The 12185-nt window shown below is 39.3% G+C and overlaps 1 protein-coding gene across 1 annotated transcript in view; it reads left to right on the top strand.

Annotated features, from left to right (window-relative positions):
* Positions 1–12185, top strand: part of banp (BTG3 associated nuclear protein) — a 127760-nt gene that overhangs the window by 70893 nt on the left and 44682 nt on the right. The gene's annotated exons all lie outside the window — the stretch shown is intronic.

Below are 12185 nucleotides of genomic sequence, written 5' to 3'. Positions count from 1 at the left end.
GGTTATCTCCCACAGTCCAGAGACATGCTGGTAAATTAATTGGCAGGACTGGGCGTACAGCATGTGCGGGTCTGTGTGTGCCCTGTAATGGAGTTGCGCCCCGTCCAGGGTGTACCCCGCCTTGCGCCCCTTGCTTGTCAGCCTCACAACCCCTAATTGGAGAAAATGAAAGGGTCTTATCTGGGTGAAGTGAGAGTTCTCCTGGCAGGGCAGATCAGTCCCAGTGCTGTATTCTAAAATATAAGTGTATGGATTTGAAAATAAGGTGGCAGGTAGTGAGCATCTTGATAGTTTGATGATGAGAAGTGATATCTGCCTGCAAAATTCAAAGCAAATCATCTGTGAAATCCACTCTAGCAGAGACATGAACTCTGAAATTCAAATTAAAAAACGATGACCGAAAGTTTTAAAATGTATGGCATAAAACCGGGTGTTTCTAAGGATAAAGCTTATTTAGGTGTAAAGGCAGATTCATCATTTGTACACCTAGGAATTGTAGAGAAGTAATTATGAAGCCAAACAGGGTGCTGGTTTACATATATTTACAAAAGCAGGCAATGGGATGCATGATGGTAAAGCTACCACAACTTTCTTGGTGACTTTTTTACTTTGAACATTCAGAGGGAATTGAAATGATTTAACCTTGTGCCATAGGGATAGCAGATGGTCTTATTTTTTCTTCTTTTGGCCCAAATCTTATTCCATCTGATATACTAAAAATGTAAGAAAAGAATAACGAGGTGATGTTACAAAACTCCACTGCAGGAGCAAAAAAAAAAAAAGTTCCCTTTTCCTGGCCTTTACTTTTCAGACCCAAAAGGCGGCAGTATGAACACAGAAAAGAGGTGAAAAAAATCCTGCGAGAGACATAGTGTCTCTCTCCCACTCTCTCTTTCTCTCACTCCTTGTTACTATCTGGCAGGAGTGGGCTTGCACAGCGAAGCCGTTCCAGCGGGCAGTGGTGTTAGGGACACACCACTGCCCCTCTCAAGCCCTCTGCCTGCAGCTGTGAAAGGGACTGTGGCTGTCTGTTGTCTTAACAAGGCCCAGCTGCTGAGATCTCCCTCTCAGCAGAGAACGACACTTAAAGCGTTTGTCATGATCGCCCCATTGCACAGCTGGAAATGAAATTGTTATCTTGCTCCCTTTACTCTGAGTCTTTTTTCGTGTTTTTTTTTTCCACTGTTTCATAAAGAGGTGCACGAGGACTGCCCTGGTTGTGGTTATTCTTTTCTTTTTTGTCTCCTTCTACGTCTGGAACCGGACTTATGGGGCAGCATTTTCTGTCCGCTTGTTGATGCTGTCTGTGTGAATTAACTACATGATACACTTAGCACACATAGCTCTGATGATGGGAAAATATTTTCTACAAGAAGACAATTTTTTATGTCTTTCATCCGACTACACTCCTGCCCACCCCTACCACTCCATGAGAACCCATTACTCATTGCTCTTGTTTTATTGGCCAAAACACTCAAGTGTGTGTCAGCAATATGTGTCACGGTTCTTTGAGCAGTGAGGGCGGTGTCTCTTTATACTGCAACTAAACAAGTCTGTGGTGGAGACAACATCCCCTTCCCAGACATGGCTGGGTCATTGATGGGTTTAATAAATGAGCACGATTCCTATGCCTATACAGTTTTTTTAATTAAGTGTTCTTGGTCTGACGATTTGAATTCGACCAAACAGAGCAGACTGTTATCACGGTTGATACAAGCCCTCCCTCTTTTTGTTTTGTTTCACGGGGAAATTGCGAGGTGCCGAGTAGCTTGTCATGACAAAGGAGGGCAATTTGAGTATTGAGAAGCACCAAGGAAAAACAAAAGAAAACCCAATTTGATTTTTCTCATTGTGGAGTTGGAAAATGCAACACATTGCATGTAAACCCAGCTGTAGGCATTTGCAGAGGTTTATGACATATTTAGCTCTAGTCTGATTTCAGTTTTTGACAACGTTCTAAAGACTTGGTTATTAACCTTAGCCTGTATCCTCTAATATCCTGTGTGGTACCAGTTCCTACTTTAAAAATTGAGCAGGTTGTGCTGTAATTGCAACTAATATGGAAGGAATCCATGCTCTGGAGAGATAATTTCTTTTGTGATAGTCCTTGAAAATAATCACATCATCACCGACAATTTGGGGTTTACAGTTTTGATGCTTGGGTTGCAAAGCATCCAACAACAAATCATACAGTAGATTGCATTTCAGTGAAGGTAAGTCTCTGACAGCTAAATTTCCATTGCCACATGGTAACAATCAAATAAAACTCTGAGAGGTTATATTTCTTTACTCTTTTCCATTTCATAGGTTTATGGCATGCCTTTACTATATAATGTATACAGTATATGTTCTTAGCAAAACTGTTGCTAATTCTGTTTTTTTTACCCATTCTACCTTTGTAATCTGGCAAAACTGAAAACATTGTTCTAGGACAAAATGAAATAAGGAAGTGTACTATATGAGTCTTACTCAAAGGCTGGGACAGCCTGAATCTTACAGGCAGCATGGGCATAATGTTCACTGTGAGTGCCTTAAATCAAACCCCTTATCGAATCTGCCTGGTTTAAATAGGGAACTCTAGAAGACAGCTAAGAAGTTCGACTTAAAAGGGCAAAGAAGGGCTGTTCTATCATGTGCAGCATACCTGCCAGCCAGTCTTCTCAAACCTGCTGTACTGTAACTGTGGTGACAGAGCTCTAACCTGAGTGAGAGTTATGTTTCTCTAGTCAGATAGGTGGCTCCCTTCTTCTGCCACTCATTAATAATATAATAATAATTGCTTACACTTATATAGCACTTTTCTGGACACTCCACTCAAAGCTCTTTACAGGTAATGGGGTCTCCCCTCCACCACCACCAATGTGCAGCATCCACCTGGATAATGTTGATGGATGATGGATGATGACCTACTCATTGTAGGTTACTACCATTTCAGAGAGCTAAGCCTACTGTAAATACAGCAGTGATCTTGGCCTGTCATCTTCATTATATCCCTGACCCATATCAGAGATTCATTGTCATGCAGCTTTCCTGAATTTTAGATAATTGCCAGTACTAAATACATGTACTTCCTGTTGTACTCTAATGCACCTCTAAAATTTAGTTCAAAACAAATCCCCCAAATAAAAATTTTGCTTCTGTCCCAGAGTGCATCCACATCTCATGAAATTGAAACTTTCAGATTTCAAGTTTATATTTTGTTATCCCAAGGAAACGTAGTATTCAGACAATCATCAATCCTTCCTTTGACTATTTAAAATGTGATTAAAATCATGTACTATATGCATTGAGTGAGCTACAGTATACAGTAGCTGTAAAAATGTTCAGTTGCTTTTCATTGTGCATCTGTATAGGATTGCTGTATACTGAGGTTGTACTTATTGCACTACATTGCACCATGTCCTTTCAGTGAAAAACCTGGGTGGCCTTATTTTCCTGTGGTAGGTATGTTTACCCACATTACACTTAATGTGTCTCTGCATTCCCTGCGATTTTTGCAAACATCTATTGAGCTTCGTAGAAGTAGGATGAACTGGGGGTCGTTTTGCAAAGAATAGTGAAATGAATAATTTAGGAATTTTATACTAAAAGATCAACAATGACATCTGATCCTGTTTCTAATTTCACTAGTTTGTTTTGCTCAGAGATAATTTGTCTTCATTAAAAAAATTGTTTCCTGTTTAAATTGGCAGTGTCATTAAGTGAATGGTGTTTTATGGTCAGCCGCTGTGAGCTTCTTGTTTAAGGTGATATAAGGCAAATAAAGATTAACTGGCAGCAGACGTTACACGAGACGCTTTCCACCTATCAAAAATGGGATCTGATCTGAACCAAAAACACGCAGTTACCTTTTCTATGTGGAGAGATCCAGTTACCTGCACAGCCTTTTCATTCCAAGCACGGTGGTGCTCTTAAAGATATTTTGTGGTTCTATTAAAATTCCAAGTCAGCAATGTATAGCAAAGTTACAGACCAATAAAACAGAAGTCTTAAGAGTCCTGTAGCTGACTTACACATGAGCTTTTAAGTATGTTTGCACTGTATGCCTAAGTGCTGTTTTTATCTTAAATATATTCTTCAGTCCTGTATGAAATGTACATTCTTCCACGCTTTTGAATTAAAGTCGGTGTTTTGAGTGTCTAAAGCCATTAAAAGTTTAATAAAACAATGGAATAAACTAATTGATGACATATTAAGGGATAAACTCCTCTTCTAATTTTGGCAACAAAGGAAGCAAACAATAGATTTGTGAAAAGATGCAGGCTGACAAGGTCCAGCTGTTGGTTATTGAAAGTAGACTTAGATTGTGCATGGAAAAATAAAAAAAATTAAAAAGTGCACTCTTCTACTTAACAGAAAAATTAAGAGAATGTGGTGACACGATACACACAGGCCGATATAGAGAGAGGAGATGATAGTAGAAAATAACAGGATAGCAAAGAGTGTGATAGAGGTCAGAATGGTAGTAGTGGAAGTAAAAGGAATTCGGATAAAGTGAAGGTTTGCAGTGTCGGCCAAAGATAGCCTACAGACAAAACATGTCAAAACAGAACAATTGAAATGTAGCTTGTTCCGTTTGGTCAGGGAAGGCCTTATAGGTACCTATACATGAGAACATAAGAATGGTTGTGAGCAAGAGGACACCATTCGCAACGTTAGTCTCATTTGGTTGCTAGCAGTTAATTGCTCTGAGATCTTATCCAGCTGTTTCTTGGGAAAAGCCATGTTCTATGATGCACAGCTCTTTGTGTGAAGCTGTGTCTCCTGTTCTTGGTTTTAAATGCCCTTGCAGTAACACTCCTGAGTCTTTTACTTCTCTCTTCTCCCCATCTTTCCATAAGATGTCCGATATACTACAGAATGCTGGCGGGAACTTTGTACTTGTTCTTCAGCACTGTGTGTTCCCAAAGTTGGAGGTTTCTAAAAAAAAGTGCTACTGTCTCCATTTGTTTCTTTCTCAAATATAAAATTTGCTGCTTCAAACCAACAAAGTAGGGTGGATTTCTTTAAGTTTAGTTACTGAAAATGATCTCTTTCTGTAAAGTTACTGTAAGTCATATCCTCCAAACATTTCAAAAGTATGTGTAACATATATTACAGCAATAAAAAGCAATGACCTTAGTAACACCGTACTTACTAGTGTTCCTTGTAGTGTGTTAAACTGTAGTGTGAAATTGATAGAACTAGCATGTGTTTTATACGGGCAGCTCTTAATTGAGCGAAAAAGACAGAGTAACTCCCCTGTTGCAAAGGTGATTATGTACCTTGATAGAGGGAAATGAAGTGGTAACAGAAATGAAAAGGAAACAGATGTATTAAAGCAGTATGACCTGTTTTAAAAAGTCTGGCTTTTGATGTCCAGCCAAAAACTCCTTTTAGCTTTCGTTGGGCGAGGATGAAGCATCAAGGTATGTGAACCCACAGGCTCAGAGCGATGCTATTTCTGTCTGTGGATTCTCATAAACCTACCTTTGTTTTATATAAAGGTGTGAATTGGGACAGAGCTCTTTTTGTCATTGTCGTGTCGTAGACAGCACAATTACTCGAAAGCAAAGCCTTTTCTCCTGCGGTCATATTCAGTCGTCTTCTAAAATTGAACCCCCCTGATGAGGCCTGTGCTCACAGCTTTTGTAGTGAATCTCCGAAGCTCGACTGTGCAATTTACTGTAGTTTTGTTTGTGCAGAACAGCTGGGATGTTCGATGTCTCGCGCAAATGTGAAGGCTTAGCAATGACACGATCTGCCTGGTTTTCAAAGGAATTCCTTCAGTTAAACCAATGGAGAGCCTCTGGGCACTGCGGCCCCACTCTGTACTAACAGCTCTGTGTGGGTTTGTCTCCATGGCCATTAGTGGTACTGCTGCCAGAGTGGAACAAGACTGGAATTCCAGAGGCCTCCAATTCTGAGGACAACTTTAGTGAGGATCCTGCTTTAGTCTGGAGTGAGAGCAACTAGGCACACTCTCTGTAGGCTCCCTGGAGTTACTTGCCTTACAGTTTCTTTTCTGTTGTTATTTTGTACTGTACATGCTTTCTAAACAGAATTTTATTTGCACAGTCATGTTAGGTTTATAGTTATTTAGTGGTAGAATGTTTTGTTAGCTATCTGTTCAATATCTAGGAAATCTTGTGTTATCTGCATGATATCTATATATGTGCATTACCTCTGTGATCATTATTATGGTGAAGACTATTGCTAAATTGAGCTGGCATTGTGCTACAATACGCTTGTGTAATTCCTTAATTGGCATGCTCTATATTCTTTCAGATTTTTTAACACTCTGCATTTGAATTTTTTTACCAGCTGCCATCATTTGCTCTAGACTCTTAAAGCATTAACCTTGTGTTTGGTTTCTGGGATTTCTATACTCGTCATACTGGGGAACCCTGCCTCTCAGATGCCTTCTCAAGAAAAAGAACAGGGGACTGTTCTTGAAAACCCCCACAAACATGGGCAGAACCCGCAGACTCCACCCAGGCCTGAAGCCTGAATCAAACCCAGTCCTGGAGTTGTGAGGCATTAACGTTAAGGGCTTGACTACTGTACCACCTAGATACACACTGCTTATACTTGATATGGTACTGTAAGTACATGTTCTTTTCTGAATTCATCACAAATACTCCACCCATTACTGAAAAGTACACAATACATTAAAAAAAACAACTCAAACTTGCTAAAGAAAGAAGGGAAAGACTACATTTGTGTCAATTCGTAGGTTCCTGTGTTTCTTCCAGTTTAAGGCATATTGTAAAGTTTGAAGCTATGGACAGGTGGCACTGTATATCATGCTTTCAAATGTATATTGTTTCAATTTGTTCTTTTTCATTTCAATCCACAGGGACCCCCAATCTTATTTCTGCCCAGACCCGTGTCTGCTTTGTCTCTGTTATCTCATGCGGTCCCCATCATAGTTAAGGTTGAGGAGAGCCCATAGCCCATTGAAATACCTTCAGATTACAGTTTCCCAGAAGGTACAGCTATTAGAGGTTTGGATAGTGGATTTCTCTGGAGTGAAAGCAGAGCACAGAGGAGGAAATTGGCTTCAAAACCTGATTGCACTTTCTCTCCAATGTGGAGTCTAGACACGCCTCGTTCAGCCCTGAACTCCTGAACTTTTTCCCAGCTTCCTCTGCGCTTCAGGAACTAGCAGGCTGAGTGACAGACTGGCATTGTGAGGGCAACATCAAGCCCTGCTCGAGACACTGCTGTTCAATTCCCTGTGTCCCCAGGCCATTCAGAAACTGAGGGGGGATGAGTTGCCCACTGCAGGTCAGAACTATGAGTCACTCTGCTAAGATGTGGTTTTACTTAAGCTTGTTTCCTGCACTTAATTCATAAAGCATATCTGCAAGTCAGCTGCAGCCAGATGGTTAATATTGAAAACAGAAGTTTACTTTTTGTTTGTCTAAACACCAGATCAGTGGGTCAGAATTCTGGTATTGTGCCTAATTTTATACACACACACATACAAACAAGCGCACGCAGCTGTGTGCAGGTTATCTTCAAGAGGAGTTTTGCATTGACACTAATGAAGTGCTGATCTACTGTTCCCTGCTCCACAGGGCTTTGGTACTGGCATTTGGTAAGCTAAATACAGATCTCTAAATTACAGTTTTTCTTACAGATTTCAGAGCTTCAAAGCAACTTGGGCCTTTGGAGTGCAGAACTGTTTTGTAGAGTTGCAGCCCTGTGACAATAGTTTTAAGGCTTAATGCTAATCCTTTGTGGACGGTGAATCAGACCTAATTTCTAGATGGTTACGTCCACAGCGAGTTAACACTTCTGCCTTCACAGTGTCCCAAAAGAGCCCATCAGTGGGCACTAAACCAATGCAAAATGATGTTTCCAAAGGCAAAGACAATGCTGTGCCCAAAGAAAACAAGAAGACATTCAGTTACATGGAGTGTACAAACACATTCTTCATAAACAGGGAAGTGCAGTCCTGGCGTTTGATGTGTATTGAAATACTTCTATCATGTGTTTTATTTACCGTTTGACAACGTTTAAGGTATTTAAACTAGTTTTGCGTTTTAAACCAAGTAGGTATTGAATCTACTCAGTGAGCTAGAAATGGCCTCTGCAACCACGTGTTAGCACTTTTGTAACACATGTCTTTGGTAGTCATGGTTTTCAGTGCAGTCAGATAATGGCTTTGGCTTGGTTAAAAGTTTGATTGTGACATGAAGGTCTGAATATTTTTTTTCCCCCCATTGGCTCTGGTGTGAGTTTTTTCAGTTTGCATAGATTTCCCATGGCTCCTATATCATAAAGGCTGTGTTACACACTTCCTCGCCGAGAACATCGTAATACTCGAGGAAAACTCTGGTTTCGCCTCTAGTTACAAGACAAAGACCCGTAAACAGCAGGAGGCAGAGATGCATTACAACTTCATGAGAATGCCGCTGTTGCGAGAGCAAACGTCTTGTTTACAGTAGCTCTGCAAGCTCCCGCCTCCCTTGTTCAGCCGTGTATAATTCATCTATAATGTTCAGGAATGGTAGCCAACCGTAATTAAGTGGCTTCACCACAACAAAACTCTTGCTCTGGTGAAATCATGCCTGCAACTAATTTTTTTCATTAGGAGAGGAATCTCAACCGCAGAACAGATGAGACCATAAAGCTTTTAGCTGCAGGATAAATAAAACTCAGTATCCCCCCCACATGCTACCACAAGTGTCTGGCTAGCTTTTGCAATAACCCCACCCTTGACCCCCCAAAATCCAAATGCAGGAAGGCTCTATCAGTATTGTTGCTTTGCTGATAAAAAGCCAGCAGTCTATCTCAGTTTTCTGGGGAGCGGCTGCATAGCCATGCTGTTGCTTGTAGACAAATAAGCACCTCTAGGCAGATGAATCAGCAGTGCTTAGACAGGACATCACAAGAACAAGTCAATGGAAAAGACATGTCAGCTGGGGTTTGTTGGGAGACTCTGATCTTTGACATTTAGCTGATTAAAAGCTCACAGGCTCAAGGCATTGGCCCTGGGCCGGAACAAAGCATTCGAACTTGTTGCACAGATGCAAGTATGGCAGGGACTGAGAGAGAATGGTTGACGGTGATGAGTGCTGAAACGATGTGATATGGTTTATGTCCCGGTTTGAAAACATACTGAAAACACCATGCAGTGCTTAGTGGCGAAGAGAAAACATGCAATCCTTTGTACATGATGGGAGAAAATAAACAGTATCACGAACTGATGTATTGTTTATCTAGTATTGCAATGTATAAAATACAGTGGAAGCTGATAACGTTTTGACAAATATTGAATGCGTTATCTTGGCTTCTTTCAGACTGGGTGCATGCATTCATTATGGCTTATGGTTATGGAATGCCTGTAATATATCTGTGCAGTGATAAACATTGGATTCCAGAAACAAAGTTTCATTACCCAATTATGTGCTTTTTTAAGAAAAGTGCTATTAATTTGCGGTGAAGCTGTAAAAATTCCTAGACCATACTTATTCTTAAGTTCATTAAACTTTTCAAGTCTACCATGTTCAAGTGAAAGATCATTATGTTCTTTTTGTTTATTCAGCTTGGTGAAAAATATGTTGCCAGTTTCCTTGAGGAATTCTTCAAGTTTATACCCAGAGATATCTGCTTTTAATTGCCCCTCTGTGTACTTCACTGAACCATTGTAGGCATTGGTTGCTGAAAGACAGCAGGGTAAAGCCAATATTGAAAATCAGCAATAAGCAGTAATCAGCCAGTTGTAATGTGAAGAGTAACTCCAAACAACAGGGCCTTCAAGTGACCACCGATCTTACCAGCCTTTCAGAAAAATACTTAATACATTTCCTCCAATGTCTAACACTGTGGAAGGCTAGCTAAAGAAATGCTCCATCGTTAGTCTTAATGGCCATTTACAAGTAGCTGTTTGGAACAGTTAAGAGGCAACATTTGGGGTCTCAGCCACAGGATGCTCTCAGTCAGAGGCCACAAAGCATATAGCATGTCAAGAAATGAACAGCTCAAGGAGTGGGTCAGAGGTGCCCCATTCTCACCTAGTAATAAATAAAATAGCGATTCTCATCTGGGTGGATGTCAAATGGTTTTAAAAAAAATAAAATTACTTTATTATTCAGAATGAGTGTTTGTGTAGTTAAAAAAAGTTTGTCAAGAATCAATCCAAGTGCTGTGTTCTACCTAAAAGGAAACATTGGATATTATTCTGCTTCTGGCAAGGAGCTGTAGGTGAAACAGGGGTGGAGTTTCTCATCGCTAACCATAGGGCAGGATAATAAATGGGGAATTGGGATCGATCAGTTCCAGGATAGTTTGAACTTGTCTTGTCAGTTATACGGCCCTGTCTTCAGAGATGTAAAGCTTTAGAGAGTTCAAAATTGGGGAATTGGGATCGATCAGTTCCAGGATAGTTTGAACTAGTCTTGTCAGTTATACGGCCCTGTCTTCAGAGATGTAAAGCTTTAGAGAGTTCAAAATTTCTGCAATTCTAAAATAAACTGGATCTGATAATAAACATGTCGACATCTGGGTCCTGGTGGAGATGTAGGTGCTGTATCTGTCAAAGAGTGTAACCAAAGATTTTTCAGTTTAATTGGAAACAGCGGTCTGAGATTAGTTTATCCCACTTGACTCTTCGGTTGATTTAAGCAGTGACGGGATTGATGAGTTACTAAGGTGCTTTATTTAAAAAAGACGCAGAGGAAAATGTTTGCCAAGAGAGGACTGAAATCACACCAAATGTGCAAACCTTTGAATGAAAGGCATTCATCAGCAATATAAAATTCAAATCTAACTTTTGAAATGATGTTATTTATTACGTTTAATAAATATTGTTTAATTCAGTTTATTCATAATTATATGTATTCAACATTTATTGAGTACCAATTCTACTTCATACATCAAAGCTCCATAGTTATGTATAATTCACCTGGAACCTGCTAATACTACTTGCTAGAGTAATACTACACCATTTAATAAACTTAAAAGCAATAAATAACTGTTTAAAATTTTATACGACTGATAAAAAAGAATACATTAATCAGTGTTAAGCTAAATTAATAAGTGAGAAATGGTCAGTGTCAATGTCAATGTCATTTTGTTTTGGTCTGCAGTTCCGGAAACCAGCCAGGACAGTTGCTTTGCAGTTTATGGTTTCAAATGCAAGTTCCAGGTTTAATTTTTAGATACTGACAGTTCGGTTAATTCTGTTCCCTTCTTGTTTATTGTACATTCCTCATTCTGAACTGGCCTTGGCTTCTTCAGAATAGTGTTCTTGGAGGTCTTGAACGTGACATAAGATAGGTTTATTCCATGCTGAAAAGAGAAGAAAGAAAACACGTTTCGGCTGTGCAGCATTCTTGGTTAAAATAATATTAGTCTCTCTGGTAGTGCTGCAGACATATTTTTAGAACTGTTACCTTAAAAATTAAAAAAGTGTTAAACCTTCAGCCAGTAACAGTGAAAGTTAAGTGCGATTTAAAAACAAATTGCTGTAATATGCTGTACTTGGGCATTCAGATCTATTCACAATACCAATGAGATTTTTAGGCCCTGTTGCACATTCTCCATTGAATAAATCATTTTAAGCCTTTTTCCTCATCATTTAAAAACAGCATATTCAAGCTTGGAAGGGGGTGAGTCTTTCAAGAGCCTCTGTGGGTTTTCTAATTTTTTTTGTTGAAGTACTGAGTTTCTTTTTATTTTTCATTTTAACAGAATTTAGGATGGCAGAAAATGTTTTATGTTTATGCCTCGTAGTCAACTTTTTCTCCATGAATCAGTAAAAAAAAATCTGTATGTGTTGCTTTAAGCTTGTTCTTTAGACCACTAAAAAAATCAACATTTTCTAAAAGTGCTTATGCAGCATGTTTAAACTTTTGTGAATAAATGTATGTAAGTATGATTACTTTTTTTGTTTAATCCTAATGTGCTTTTTAATCAAAACTATGATCTACTTTAGGCAGTAGTGTCATATTTATTTGAGTGTAAGTTTTTGTTTTTCATCAGGAAATCACTAAGTGTTCAGCAATATGCTTTCTATTAACGAAACAGTTTATATAGTTTTGATTTCCCTTTTATGTTCTTCACATTGCATATATTTTTGCTTTTTTGAGATTGTTATGGACTCACTAATTAACCATTCAAGCAAAAAGTTTGAAATACTTGGATATAAGGGAAATGTGGCTGGAAAGTAACACAACTCTTCAATACATCTTTGA

Source organism: Atractosteus spatula, chromosome 21 (assembly GCF_055471065.1).
Source record: "Atractosteus spatula isolate fAtrSpa1 chromosome 21, fAtrSpa1.hap1, whole genome shotgun sequence".
NCBI classification, from domain to species: domain Eukaryota; kingdom Metazoa; phylum Chordata; class Actinopteri; order Semionotiformes; family Lepisosteidae; genus Atractosteus; species Atractosteus spatula.
The sequence above is the reverse complement of the archived record's forward strand: the minus strand, read 5'-3'. Positions and strand labels throughout refer to the sequence as shown.